This window comes from Ambystoma mexicanum, chromosome 8, assembly GCF_040938575.1.
Source record: "Ambystoma mexicanum isolate Mex_15411 chromosome 8, UKY_AmexF1_1, whole genome shotgun sequence".
Lineage (NCBI taxonomy): Eukaryota > Metazoa > Chordata > Amphibia > Caudata > Ambystomatidae > Ambystoma > Ambystoma mexicanum.
The window spans coordinates 276,145,367-276,157,689 of NC_090929.1; positions in this window are offsets into that span (position 1 = coordinate 276,145,367).

Below are 12,323 nucleotides of genomic sequence, written 5' to 3' on the forward strand. Positions count from 1 at the left end.
CAGGAGTCCTTTTCCGCGACACATGAGGATGGTGGGGTCCTGCCGGTCCACCCGCAACCAGACCTATCTGTGATGATGGAATCTATGGCGAAAAACTTTGCTGCCGTCCATGAAAAGCTGGACGACATCAATGCGAATGTAGCCTCCCTGAAAGCGAAAATCGACCAGCATGGTGCCAGGATCACGAGGCAGAGCAAAGAATAGGTACTAATGAAGACTGCGTTCATGCTCTACAAAACACAGTCACGGAGCTCGTCCGAGACATGAAACAGGTCAAAGCTAAGTACGATGACCTTGAATCGAGGTTCCGAAGAAATAACATTCGCATAGTAGGGGTTCCCGAAGCTGCACTGAAGGGCAGCATGGAGCCGGCGGTCGAACAACTCATCAAAGACCTCCTTAACAACCCCGAGCTCTCACCATTCTTCACAGTAGAAAGAGCACATCGCTCCCTAGCACCGCGGCCTAAACCAGGAGACTTTCCCAGACCTATAATCGCTAAACTACTGAGTTATAAGGACAGGGACCACATACTCCTCTTGGCCAGAGAGAAAGGGGAACTATGGTTCGACTCAAACATCATCAGGATTTTCCCAGATTTTACGGTGGGTGTGCAGATGGAGAGACGCCAATTCGGGGGAGTGAAAAAGATGTTACGGGACAGGAAAATCGAATATGCAATGCTTTTCCCTGCGCGTCTAAAATTCACCCACCGCAACAAACTACTTTTTTACAGTCCCTGATGAGGCGGTTAAGTTCATTGAGGCGCAGATCCCACTGCTGGACCCCCCGCAGGAACCGATGGATGACAACTAATGCCAGACGCATGGACTCCTCTTGTGAATCCCCATTAGCTGAGTTGAACTGCCCCATTGACTCCCCCGTGTGGCTAAAGGTCCCCCCTCATTGTCCCTCTGCGAGCCTTCCATGGCCCTACACTAACATATTGGGAAAACTGCTCCCTGGGGGGGAGGGGGCGCGCCTCTAGCTCGCTTGGTAACAATGCCACACATGGGGCCTGTACACTGAATGCCAAGCTCCGCCGTCGTGTACGGGCTCACGGCAGTTCTAGCTTTGACCTTGATACCCTAGATTAAGCATATCCTCGCTTTGCAACCTTACTTTCATCAGCCGATCTTCAGATTTATGTTGTATTATCGAAACTTGTATTACTACATGTGGGCAGAACGGCAGCGGCAGCTCCCACTGCAGTTGCAATACCCTCTGAGTCTAAATGTTTGTGTTTTAGCCCCGGTTGGGCAATTTCTCAGGCGCTGCCGAGTTGGGGATGGCACGCAGTTGTTTACTTTAAGGGTGGGTATCTACACACTGCTAGTTTGTGCAGGGCGGTGAGGGAGGGGGGTGAAGAAGTTGGGGTATGTTATATACAAAATGGCGGGAAAGTTGGGACCGGTTCTAAAGGGAGGCACTCTTATGCCATTGCAGCACACATGGTGTTTTTCAGAGACAGATCCTTTGCTAGGGATGTCCCGTAAGTTATCTATATGGCGATCAAAATGATGACATGGAATGTTTGGGGGCTGACGAATTTCACAAAGTCTCGTAGGATCGCCGCTTATGCACAAAGACACGGGGTCAAGGTCATCCTATTGCAGGAGACACACGCTCTGAAACACTTATCATCAAACGTAGCACAGACCTGGGGCCTCAAGAGATACTATACCCAATACTCCACCCAAGCTAGGGGAGTTCTGACCCTCATCCACAAGTCGGTAAACTTCATACTCCACACATCCCACATCGACACAGAAGGCAGATATGTGATTCTTCACTGCACTTTGGCTCCCGAAGAATGCTTGCTGGTCAACTCATACGCGCCCAACACTGACTCCCCCGAGTTTATTGACGAAGTGACCTCCATTCTTATGAGATATCTAGACGTCCCCATCATATGGGAGGGGGGGGCATGAATTTGATACTTGATAATGTCCTAGACAGAACAACGACTACTCGCAGAGCCACAACTCGAGCGGCCAAACGACTCCTCATACACATGGACTCTCTGAATCTATATGATATATGGAGAACGCTCCATCCCCATGAAAGGGACTAAACTTTCTATTCAACGGTACATGACAGTTCCTCAAAAATAGATCTGTTCCTCTTGTCTGGTAACCATGTGGGTAGGGTTTTAGATGTCAGGATCCTCGCACGCACGCTCTCTGACCACTCCCCTGTGCTCCTACAGATCCAAGTCAGCAACACAATGTCTCCACGACCCGCCTGGCGCTTTAAATCTGCCGCCCTATCTGACATTGTCTTTAAAGCTGAGATCCTAGCGGACATAACCACATTCTTTGATTATAACAGAGCGTCTGACACACCTGAAGGGATCAGATGGGAGGCATTTAAGGTTTACATCAGAGGGATGTGCATCTCTAGGGAAGCTGGAGTCCTGAAATCTATAAGGCAAGCCCTAAACAACTCTGAAACCAAGTTTAAAGCCCTAGAACAGGAGTACCTCTCCACACCGACCCCACTAACCCTAGCTACGATCAGAACAGAACTGGAACAGTTTGAGTCGCATGCCTTGAGTGAGGTGCAATATTATGCTTGCCCAGTTGCTGCCCGTAAATATGGGGAGGGAGACGGACCGGGTAGAACCCTGGCCAGACTGGTGCGGGCGGAGGGTGGTAAGAAACGAATTGATAGCATTATAGACGCAAAAAGGGTTGAGGCACTGGTCGGACCAATCCATTCTAGACACATTCGCCAGCTTTTATGCCAATCTATATGGTCCCCAGCCTAAAGACTCAGCCCAGGACTTGGATGACCTGATGGAAAGCATTCCTATGACCCTTATCTCCCAGGACAACAGGGAACGACTTGACACTCCGTTCACCTTGGATGAGATAGTCCAGGTGATTTCAGACCTTCCCAAAAACAAGGCTCCTGGCCCAGATGGGCTCACCTCTGAGTTCTATCAGGAGCACGTGGCCATACTAGCACCTGCTTTACACGGGGTCTGGGCCGAATCACTTCGATTAAACATCCTCCCCCCCTCCTTAAGAGAAGCCTTAATAACAGTCCTCCCCAAACCTGGGAAACCCCCAGACGAGTGCGTGTCCTACTGGCCCCTATCCCTTATTGACATTGACATGAAAATCTTTGCCAAGATAATCGCAAACAGGTTTCTCCACGGCACTTAACATCCACCGCCTATTTAACATGATGTCCAGAATTGATCCGAACGCTGATGCTGTGGCGGGTACACTAGACGCCCAAAAAGCTTTTGATATAGTCTCATGGCAATACCTATGGGCCGTGCTGGAGAAAATGGGAGTTGGGCCAAATATGATCTCCTATATCAAACTTTTATACACGGGTCCACTAGCCAGGGTGCTTGTAAACTCTGTTCCCTCCTCTCCTTTCATGCTACACTGTGGTACTCACCAGGGATGCCCATTCTCCCCCATCCTTTTTGCGCTCGCTATCGAACCCATGGCTGATCATGTCAGAGGGCGTCACATCAATAAAGGCATTTCGTTACAGGACACCCCTGAAATCGTCTCACTTTACGCTGATGACGTACTCTTGTACTTCAGAAACCTCTCCACATACCTAGACCCGATCATCCTCGACATTACCAAAATAGGCACGTATTCCGGTTTCAGCATCAACTATTCTAAATCAGAAATTTTCCCTCTTACTATAGCAACTCAACAACCGGCATGTGAGCACCCCCTACGCTTGTCCCCGGGTGGTATCAGGTATCTCGGGTGCAGGTGTCGCTAACCAAATCTTCCTTACTAGCGGACAACTATGAGGCTATGGCACAGCTCGTTGTGTCCAAGTTCTCCAAATGGCGCAATCTGCCGCTATCCCTTGAGGGCAGACTCTCCCTAATAAAGATGATAGTGGTCCCCAAACTCCTTTACATCTTCGCTAACTTACCAGTCTGGCCTTGGAAGCAATACTTTAAGAGGCTCCACTCGAAGTGCGCCCAATTTCTCTGGCACTCTGGTTAGTTCCGCAAGAAGTGGCAACACATGACTTTACCCTATGATAAAGGGGGGCTCACAGCCCCAGACCTCCATCTGTACTGGAACGCGGCACTGGCCCAACACGCCACCCACTGGTACACGTTCCAGAATCCGCCCCCACATGTAAAACTTGAGAAACTGGCTGGGGGTGGGACCAACATCATGACCTTATTACTGTACCGCACATTCCAAACAGACGCCCAGGCCGACCCGGTGGCCACCACGATCAGGGCTTGGAATAGCATCCTGCGCCCCGAGCAAGAGCAACACCCATACTATAAGTGGCTTCCCATATGGCAATTTCACGGACTTCCCCCCACACACGACCAACACCACTTGCGACACTGAGAAAATCTGGGCTATCAAGCCCTAATTGACCTCTTCCCTGATGGTACGTTTGTTACCCCTCAAACATGGTGACCACAACACTCCAACTCTCTGCTCGAGGTGCTACAGTACAACAGGCTTAGAGCAGCGGTACGAGCTATGTGGCCCTCGTACCCAGACGAACCCCCAGACTCACCTGAACTCCAATATATAGCAAACTCCGCAGGCGGCAGGGGCATAATATTCACTTTGTACAAAATGCAGCTGGAGAAAACAGTGGACACGTCTCTCAAACTACGAGAAGCATGGGATAGGGAGCTTGAAACGGAAATAACTGATGAAATGTGGAGCAAAATGTATGCACACTCGCGCAAAGTCTCCCTTAGCGCCAGATTCCACTGCATACAATTCAAACTCCTCAACAGGCTCTATTACACACCGTACAGAGTAGCGAAATTTACACGCACCCCGACTCACACATGCCCTAAATGCAAATACAGCGAAGCAGATCACATACACATGTTCTGTTCCTGTGCTGCGCTAAACACGTTTTGGGTAGCCGTGGTGGAGGCGCTCTCTGAAATAATTGGTTCCCCGGTGGATCTGGACCCACTAGCCCTGTTGTTTGGTATCTGGGTTTGGGAAAATGTAAGGAAAATGTCAAAATTCTTAAATATAAATGCCATCGTTGCCAAAAGATGTATATTGCAATGCTGGAAGCGCCATAACCCCCCACCGTCATGATGTGGCTGAAAGCCCTTACCTGGGTACAAATGTGTGAAGAAGAATACATCGGATCCCTACCAATGTCATCACGCCCCAAACACGTGTGGTCAGAATTCTGTAGCTACCTGAACAATAGAGACGAAGTGGAATGGAGGTCTACCCCCCCACCAGCACAGCCCAACAAACATGTGAAGTGTGACTCTCCTTCCTTTTTTCTTTTTGCGCCTCTCCAAGCCATCAACCGTCCCCAACCTGGGATGTCGGATATAGTCACGTTGTACTGTCTGATGTTATGTTGCTTGCTTATTGCTATGTAATCTGTGCTGTGCCTGTCTTAACTTTCTGTCAATAAACAAAAGTTTAAAAAAATAAAAAAAAATGCCTGCCATGGAATATCCCTTCTTCCTTTCCATGACGGCCTTTGGCTGATCGGGAGCGGATGCGCTAGGGACACAGGTGTTACTAGCATGTCCGTTCCTAAAATGGATAGAAAAGAAGGTAAGTGGGGGTGGGAGTGCGGGGAGGGAATTCTGTTGCTCGGGTGGGGGAGGGAAAAACGTACCTCATTCCCCGGTGAGCTGAGATGGCAGCCGCCAGTCCTGAGGAGGCTCAGGGTGGCAGGATTACTGTCTGGTAACGCTCGCATTCTGAGCCTCTGCATTACCTGGGAGGCCCCCCTTGCCGGGTACTAATATAAATTATGATAAAACCAGGTTCAGAGTCTAACTTTATGCATTGATGACTCTCTAATTGATGAAGTCCCCTTTTTCATATTTGGGCCTTAAACTGAACAGAAAGGGAAATTGGCAGGATATATGCATCAAATACAATTTAATTTTAAACAAAAATTCAGGTGCAGTATTGAATTGTGCTTGCCAAAAAGTGGAAACGTTAATTAAGCCAGCAGTTAATATTTATAAATGGAAAGCCAGACAAGCCTGCACCTGTGGTACAGAAATATGGGGCTCTTATAAAACCAAATTTTAATTTTTAAAGCAATTGATGGGAAGCGTCTATTATGAGACACCATGGGCACTGATCGAACCACTTGTACTAAGGCCGGTTTTATATTGGCTTAGATTAAATACTGAAAATGCACTGATAGTTTACAGGGATGCATTACAAACTCCCTGCTTTAAACATGTTAAATCGACTCTGTATGAAAAAGGAGAAGCTGAATTGTGGGACAATCTTGTGGGTATTAATAACATTCTAGTTCATTGCTCAAAGAAAAATACATGGCTTGGTACAAAGTAAAAGCCCTATCCAATTGTGGAAATAGTAATCCGTTTCAAAACTATTTGGCTATCAAAACATGTCCTTTCTGTGAGCAGAACAATGACCATGTGCACATCTATTCCGTTATAAGTCTTTTAACAAAGCTAAGAATGGGTATATTTCCCCTAACTGCATTAGCCAAGAATAGGAATCCAGATTTCTCGGATCTATGTAGAGCATGTGATTAAAGTACTGAAACTCTTCAAACGTTTTTATTTGTGTGCCCTGCATATGCCAATATTTGTAATATATACTTGAAACTGTGGCTGAGTGGTTGTTGTACCTTGTCCTCTGCATTGACGCTTTGTAAATCACTGTTCACTCGGGACAGTATAGATGCTGTATCAAATTCTATGTCAAAACTGGAGTCAAGCATTATGCTTCAACTTCTTTAGTACCACTCTTTAGCAGTTTCAACAAAATAACACGAAAAACATTAAGTCCTCATTTTCTTTTTTCCTTCTTTCCAAAAACTACATTTCCCTCTGTTCTGTGCTTTACTGTAGTCCTTGACAGTCCTTGCCCTGTCTATATGTCGCTTCCTGTACATCAACTCCTTGTCTTCTTTCCCTGCTCTTCAGCAAGATAAGTACTATTTTCTTACTTCAGAAGGAGTTGATTTATTTCATAGTGTCTGGGAAGTTAATAGCACATAGAACGTAATGTTTCTTCCATGAAATGCTAAGGTGTGGGTATTAACACGGAACTTGATGATTTCTGTCGAGATTTTTTGTTAACGGGCTAACAGAGTTATAGCACCAAGGCGACTGTTATGCTATTTGGGAACGCCAGCTCTCATTCAGTGATTTATTGGGATTGGCAGCACAGCGTTCGCTAAACAGACACAGCACAGTAGGCGCCAAGGTAGTGTTAGAGCCGAGGAAAGGGAAACGGGACCTGTGTCACATTTCCAACATAGCCGGGCGCCCTTTTCCCTTCTGGAGAGAGGAAAGAGCAAGCCCCCCCTCACTCGCAGGGGTGGGGCCTAAGTGGCGAGGAGCCGAGAGTTTGCACAGGCCCCCTTCCTTGTGAGGGCAGGGCCTCATTGAAAGACACGCATCAGCAAGAGCGACAAGTTCCAAGGCCTGGCATCTTTCTCAGAGTGTGAACGGAGAACCCGGTCGCAGCGGTGAAAAGTAAATATTCACTCAGAACGTTGAGCGATTATTAGAACAATAGAACACAACGTGACGACACATAGAGGCCAACGTTCGAGAGTGCAGAAGCTCTCAGCAGATAAACCCAGCATACAGGGGCAGAGCAAGCCTCACAAGGGGGCCAATTAACGCCCACTAGAATTGAAAAACAAGTACAAAGAGGTGCTAGCCACATAAGAAATTTAAAATTAAAAAAAAAGAAAGAAATTAAGAAATGTATCTATATATAAGAGAGCAACATCCATCTCAACGCAGCAGTGAGGATTCACCTCAGCCTGCAAGTTCAATTACTGGCACAGAGCCCCCAAACTTTGTAGAATGTCTGAATACGAGTAGAGCGAAGAAGAGCAGGCACAATACCTGGCTTACTGCTTCAAGGATGTGCTGGAAGCTCATTAATAGATGCAGTGGCTCAAGGGGTGAAACCCTTGCAAGATAGATTTGCTACATTAGAATTGATGCTAAGCCAACCTTGTAAAAACACTGAAACTAAGCAAGGTACGTCCACTAAAATCTCAGAAAGAGGCTTTAAGGGGTGTTATGTTAATGTTAATGTTAAAGGATATTTGTACCACGCACTATCACCACCGGAGTGGTCCCCTGGCGCTCTGTGTACGGAGACCCGCGAGAGGAGATCCTCTACTGACCCCCTATGTCATACATACGGGGCGATCAAGGAGGCCCCAGAGCCTGCTGGTGCATTCGGGAAGCTAAGAAACGATTTTCTGCAACAAAAAAAGGTGCCAAGCCTCACCACCACCTCCACAGGGGCCCATCATATGGGAGAAGCAGACGGGGACTCAGAGGAAGAGTTGCCAGAGGCCTCCATATCCTCACAGGAGGAAGGAGAGAAGCCAGAGGAGGATTGGCCAAAGCCTGTTGGGAGCAAGAGAGCCCAGAAAGAGAAACCCCTAGAGAGCGAGGGTGAAGAGATTTCAGACATGTTTGAGCCAGAGAACATCTTGAACCCCAGGTCATCAGACTTACAGCTATCACCCAGGGTGTCAAAATACATGACCCATATACTCAGAAAGGCACTAGACAAGGACACGAGGCAGCATATGAGAGCTGAATGCCCCGACCCAGAACTCCCAGACAAAGTTGTGGAGTCACCCGAGTTCGATCCTAAGATGCTGGCCTTTGTCACAAAGACAGCTAAGGACCCACACAAGGGGAAGGACGGGTCCTGGAGAAGTTGCCAGGAGAAGGTGCTAGACCTAACGGTCATTGGCAAAGATCATGGATCTGGCAGAGCACACAAGGGACACGGGAGAAGAAGTAGACCCAGACACCCTAGCTAACTGGGCCCTAAGAGCAGTTTTCTTGCTAGGAAATTCAAATTGCACGCTATCATCAGAAAGGAGAAGGGGCCTCTGGCTGAAAATAGACGCAAAGCTAGGTGACCTAGGCACTTATGAGGCGGGCGAAACAGCGCAGGGTCTCCTATTTGGAGAGACTTTGGGCAAAGAAATGGGGAGATTCATAGGAACCTTACCTCCCTTGAAAAATCTAAGACTCAATAAGAAAGATCTTCCCAAGCAGAGTTTTTGCCATCACTGGCCTCTATAGAGGTTGTGCAGCCAGTTGATTTCAAGGTGCAAGGAGGACTCAAAACAACAAAGCCCACTACTGGGAGAACAGACAACAAGACAATTTCTTCTCTGCATAGGTCGATTCCCCAGAGGTTGCATGGGGTAGAGGTCCAGGAAGAGGTCAAGGTCCTGCCACAGGTGAGAGCCCATGCATATCCACCCATAGGGAGGACACAAGAGTTTTGGCAGAATTGGCACCCACTTTCCAGCGATGTATGGGTACTGCAAACAGCTAGAGGGTTGCATTTAGACCTTGTGCAAGAGCCAGTGCAAGTGAGCACCCCGCAAGCGATTCACATGGCACAAGCAGAAAGAGAAAGCCTACACTCCGAGCTAGGCCAGCTGGAGCAGAAAAGGGCCATCAAGCGATGCACAGCAACAGCATGATTTATAAGCAACATGTTCTTAGTACACAGGAAAGAAAAAGTGATTCCAGTCATAAACCTGAAGGAGTTGAACAGCTGAATGCTTTACTGACACTTCAAGATAGAAGGTATACATCAGTTGCGAGACACCTTAAGGGAAGGAGAATGGTTAACTAGAAAAGATTTGAAAGACGCCTATCGCACCGTACCAATCCAAGAAGAATTCTGACCATTCCTGCCAATCGACTGGGACAGTCATTTCTGGCAGTTGAAGACATTGCCATTCGGTCTAGCATCCGCACCGTGGGCGTTCTGAGGTATCAGCCAACATGGGCGAAAGAGCTTCTCACTTTGCTGGGGTTCCTAGTGAATCAAGAGAAATCATACACGACCCCAGCTGTTAGACTTCTTAGGCTTCGTACGAGACACCAAGCTAGCAACGCTAGGGTTGCCAGCCAGAAAGATCAGAGGCATCAAGAAAGAGATCAGAGTATGCCCGACCAAACAAGTAACATCTCTGAGAGGCCTAGCGAGGATAGTAGGGCTACTGGTGTAATCTATCCAAGCCATTTCCCCATAGCCTCTACATTATCGATCTGTGCAGAGACTAAAGATAAGACACCTCCAACAAGGATTGAGATATCACCAGGTGGCCCTGCTAGATCGCGAGTCCATCACAGAACTAGAGAGGTGGTTGAAGAATATGGATGCTTGGAATGGGGGAGCCATCTTCAGAGACTGGCCCGATCTAGTTATAGAGTCAGGCATCAGCCGAATAGGCTGGGGAGCATGATGCGTCTCTCTAGTGACGGGGGAAAATGGAGCGCAGAAGAACTGCAGCTACATATAAATTGCTTAGAACTACTGGCTGGGTCCTTTGCGATCAAAGCATTTATGAAGGGGAAAGAGAATTTGTGCATCCTGCTGAAAATGGACAAAATCTCAGCAGTGAAGTACATCAATCACCTAGGAGGTACGATATCCAAACTCCTAGCGGAGCTGGCGAAGAACTTTTGGCATTTTTTCCTCCAGGGACTTCGGTCACAGCAGAGTACCTGGCAGGTACACTCAATGTAATAGCGGACTGGAACTCCCAATACCTGATGGACTCCAGCAACTAGAAACTGAACTCAGAGTGCACAGAAAGACAGCTACTTCAGCTGGAGATTAGACCCGTTGGCCCCTAGGAGCTGATACATTTCTGCAAGATTGGAAAGGGGAGATACAGTACGCCTTCCCCCCTACATGATGATGAGCTGGGTCCTAGAGAAAATACAGGGAGAAAGAGCAGAGCTTATACTCGTAGCCCAGATGTGGGAGTATCAAGTATGGTTTCTGACCCTGATGGAGCTGACCGCAAATCTCCTGTGTATCCTACCAGCCGGAGAACACCTGCTTACGGAACCACCTGGGTCATTTCATCCTCTGAGAGTGAAAGGGACTCTCCTGTTAATAGCATGCAGGATATCATGAGATGCTGGGCATTGGCAGGCATTTCAAAGCAGGCAGCAAAGCTCATCACAGAGTCATGGGCCCAAACCACACGGAGGAGCTACGATGCAGCTTGGAATCAATGGTCGGAATGGTGCATAGGGATACATTGTCATCCCGTTTCTGCCCCTGTAGTAGCCGTCCTGAATTTCCTAGCATCCCTGTTACAAGACGTTAAGGCCTTCAGGACCATTGGGGTCTATAAATCGGCAATATCAGTGGGACATTTACCCATAGAAGGGGTTCCGATAGGAGAGAACCCTGCGGTAGTGATGCTCATAAAAGGAGCCTGTTTTAGATCACCCCCAGATCCAAAATATTTTCAACTGTGGGACGTAACTATAGTGTTGCGCCTTCTGGTAAATTTTGCCAGCGAACAAGTATCTATCCTTAAAGCAACTATCAGGCAAGCTAGCCATCATATTTTGTCTAGTGTCATGTAGGTGAGTTGCATATGTCAGGGCACCAGAGGTGAACAGGAAACGTTTGGACCTGAAATGAGTGACTTTTATATCAGCTAAGAGACCAAAGATGAACTCCACATCTATATCTTACTCCTACTTACCAGAACACCTGAAATGGTGCGTAGTAGCATGTATCAGAGAGAACGGGGGTAGGATTGCGGAGGCAAGGCCAGCGGGCTTCACCCAGCTCTTAATGGCATGTAGAATGCCTTATCAAGCAACAGCGACAGCCACCATCACCAGATGGTTACGAGAGGTTATGCAATTAACAGGTATTGACTTTGTAAGAAATTTGGGGCACATTCAGTAAGTTTGGCAATGGCCTTGAAAGCGTTTGTAGCAGGGGTCACACTGCAAGATATTATGCAAGCAGCAGAATGGGCTAGCAATAGCGCATTTAAGACCTTTTACTTTAAGCTGATTCAGGGGATGATGACAACAGTAATGGGAAGCTTTAAAAAGCATAATTCTCGCCTCCTGTCTTGACACAGAATGAAGATTACCCCTGCATACTGCGCAGGGAGAGTTGACTCTGTTAAAGACAAGGAGGCGAGCATTAATTTCCCACCCTATGCATGGAGTGTATAATGCATAGATTGAGAACATTTATTACGGCTTGAGACAGTGCATTGCCTCCACCCTAACACTATTACTTTGTGTGCACCACAGGAGAGGATCAGAAGGCTAACTGAGAGAGACGGAGTGAGCAACGAAGTAGCGCTGAGAGAACGCTGAGAGAACGATAGGACGCAGCAGACAAGCAGCAGTCCCAAGGCAGTTGGAAGCCAGAATTTTTGTTGGAACTTTCATTTGAATAAAGGTTACAGTCAGTTCAGAGCATCCAAAGAAGAGGAGTTGTTGATGGACAGTAAGTGACATATAGACAGGACAAGGACTGTCAAGGACTACAGCTAAGCAG